Here is a 3751-nt window from a genome sequence, read left to right as displayed (position 1 = left end):
TCCTTCCTTCCTTCCTTCCTTCCTTCCTTCCTTCCTTCCTTCCTTCCTTCCTTTCTTCCTTCCTCTCTTTCTTTCTTTTTTTTTTTTTTAAGATTTTATTTATTTATTTGACAGAGATCACAAGTAAGCAGAGAGGCAGACAGAGACAGAGGGGGAAGCAGGCTCTCTGCTGAGCAGAGATCCTGATGCAGGGCTTGATCCCAGGACCCTGAGACCATGACCTGAGCTGAAGGAAGAGGCTCAATCTACTGAGTCAACCAGGTGTCCCAAGCCAAGCTTCTTTCTACAATTATCAAACCACGCTTTGCTGGCATTAAATTCTTCAGGTTTAGAACCTTCACCTTCCCTTGGCTTTAAGTTGTCATATCATGACTTGACTTAAATCCTATTCCAGTCTAGCAGTACACCTTATTTACGGCAATGCTGTACCCACATAAAAGCCATGTTGTTTATAGGAGATAAAAAGGTGCTTTGCAAAAAAGTGCAAGAGTTTCTGCACCTGCTGGCATAGCTGCAGTGATGGCTTCATGAATTTCCTTTTCGTTTTTTATCATGGTTCTTAACACTAGATTCATTTATCTTTCAACGGCAGGTGCCCAAAGCTGCAGACCTCAGTCTATGATACATAGAGAGCAATTCAACTTTTTCTTGTGGTGTCATGACTTTTCTCTGTTTCTTGGGAGTGCTTCCAGCATCGCTAGTGGGACTTTGTAAGAGTCTCATGGTGTTAGTCCAGGTTTACAGTATTGCACTAAACATGATGGAAAACACTCAAAAATCTCATGGGATCACTTTTTACTGCAATATGCAATTTACTGGAGAAAGGCACCGCTCACATGAAGATGATTAGCATCTCACAGTGTTTTAAGTAGATACTTGCAACTCTTGAGCTCACCACAATGGCAATAGTGGGTGGCTACAAAATTATTGTGATAGTACATGCGATATGCACAGCAGTTAATTTTATGCAGTAATGATTTGATACTGCATCTTTATTTCTCTAGACTGAAAATGGCACCAGGTAAGGTCTATGTTTGTGGGCATACATTCTGATACATTTTAACTTTTGTAATCGATTTGTAAACATTTTATGGTAGTTAAATGATAAAACAAACTGGCATCTACATATATTTTATTCATTCATGTATCACTTTTTTCTTAATTATTTTGGTATTCATAGGCTATGTAATTTGTCTGTTTTTCCAAATTGTCACAGATCTCCAAAAAATTTTTCCAACATATTTATTGGAAAAAAAATTTTCATGTAAGCAGACCTGCACAATTCAAACCCGTGTTGTTGAAGGCTCAAATTATATTTCCTTCTGACCTCTTGTCCAAAATGCATAGTGGAGGTGAAGGACATTACTTTAACTCACCAAACCAAGTAAGGTTGTTAATAAAATAACTTAGATATTGATCTTAGAACAGCAGGTTTTGCACGGTATTTTCAAAGTGACCAAGGGACAGATGGTGGCATTTTAAATGTTCACCATCATAGCAATGCTACTATTTATTTACTATTTTAATAGGCCATCGGGTATATAGTTGAAGTTCATTCTTCAGTTAGTGGTTTCTCAAACATCATGAGAACTTGTTGTCTTTTTTTTTTTAAAGATTTTATTTATTTATTTGAAGAGAGGGAGCAGAGCAAGAGAGAGAGCATAAGCAGTGGGAAAGGACAGAGGTAGAGGGAGAAGCAGATTCCCCGCTGAGCAAGGAGCCCAATGTGGGACTCAATCCCAGGACCTTGAGACCATGACCAACCCATGAGCCACCCAGGAGCCCTGAACTTGCTGTCTTCTTAATGAAATTCTTGGTCAAAATTTTAGTGAAGAACCCTACAGTTATAAGACAGAGTTGGAAAAGTAAAATTTGGGGAGCTCTGGAAACTGAGCTCACTTCTGTACCTGCTCACCTCTGGTAAACAGTTCTCAGCTTAACTTTCAGTTCTGTGGCTTAGTTCTTATATGGTTCTGGTCCAGTAACTGAACTTCAGTTTCTTCATCTATTAAGGGAATAATAAAACTTTCTTTGTACTAGATGCTTGCTTATTCTCAATCCCATTCTCTTAGTTACTCTGAAAAAAATAGGATAACTGGAAGATCAGAGACTGTGACTGCGGGCACTGGGGTACTGGGGAGTCTGTGCTCATTTCTGGTGTCCATAAAAGACTGAGATTAAAGCTGTCAGAGACTTTTCTTGGAGAAACGACTTCAAAAAAAAAGATGGCACTATATTGGATGACCTCAAACCAAAGACAGGTCAACTTGCGAAGTAGGCAAAGTATGATTTCAGTTCCTCCCCCACTCTGAATTTCAGGCCCTTTCTCTGTCCTGATGAGATGTTTTTTCCTGGACACCCCGTATCCCTTTGCTGCTCATGTGGGCTCTGGGTCAAGTCTTTCCCTTCTGGGGAAGCCCAATGACCCAGGCTGGGTCTCAGCTTTCATAACTCTTAACCATCTTCATGACAAATTTCTTATGCATAAAGCTACTCTCAAGTAAGATTCTTCTCAAAGAAGATCTGATAAGACAATTCACTATGAGGCTAAATAACTAAGTTTTTTGAGTTTTGGGGTTTTTTTTTTTCCCCTAAGACAATTTGAAATTCCTCCTAGAGGAGATTTTAAGGCTCAAATGCCATAAAGAAAACCTTTCTCTCTCCTTCCTCACCCCTATCCTGAACCCACATGTAAGATTTTTATTTGCCAAAGAGGTAAAGGAATGAGCAGTCAACTTGCTTGCGTGAGATCACCTGTGATGTACGGCGACCCCATCTAATCACACCGTTGCCCAAGGCCAAGTCACATGAGCAGTCAGCAAGGAGTAACGTTTCAGATCTTTTCAGTGGCTTGTGGACACCCGTCATTCGGCTTCAGAGATGACCTTTTTGGAATCTGTACCCTTAAAAAAATATTTGGAGCATAGGCTGCTGTGGAACCATTTTTTGAGGCAACAAACTGCATAAGTGCTCACTTAGTCTACCTAGGGGAGAGGCATAGCTTCCCCAAAAGCATTTCCTCTACTTTTTCCGGCCTAAGACAGGTAACACTGAGAAAGGGGAAACAAGTTATTTCAGCCTCTGTGATCTTTCCAGTTGAACACATTCAATTTTCAAGTGGCAAAATAAAATCACCAATAAAAGCTAATGAGGAACACAGCCCACCTCAAAGTGATTTTCTCATAAGCCGCAGCCTAGGAAGGAGGCCTGGCACGAGCCCGTCTGGCTAGCTTTGGCATGGGAGATGGTAAGCAAATGGGGCAGGAGGTATAGTCACCACAAGACGCCCAGGGAAAGACGTCCAAGCAAAGGAGACATTTGCAGAAGGCTGCAGTCAAAAGGCTGTAACCAGAGCAGCTTGATTTGCTGCAGATAGAGACATGATGACTCTGTGACAAGGCGAGCTATGTGCTTGGGAGGCCAACAGACACAAACCAAAAAAAAAAAAAAAAAAAAAAAAGTGTTCTCCATGTACACTCTGCAGAAAGGCCTTATCATCTGTCACACTCGGGTATTTTCAGCCACACTTGCATACAGGGATAACCCCAGTGTCAACAGTGTCATCCTTGACTACAAAGGACAACAGTGACAAATCTCAGGGCCCTTTGAATTTGAAGATAGCATTGTTAACTACCATGAATGCCAGATTTTCTATTGTCAACAGAGCTTTTCAAGTTATTTATGCTGCGGTGCCTTGTATTAGATCAGCCCCCTCTTTTAGCTGCTTCCCTGTGACCTGTCATAATGAAAG

The sequence above is a fragment of the Mustela nigripes genome, chromosome 1, assembly GCF_022355385.1.
Source record: "Mustela nigripes isolate SB6536 chromosome 1, MUSNIG.SB6536, whole genome shotgun sequence".
NCBI lineage: Eukaryota > Metazoa > Chordata > Mammalia > Carnivora > Mustelidae > Mustela > Mustela nigripes.
This window is presented reverse-complemented; position numbering follows the sequence as displayed.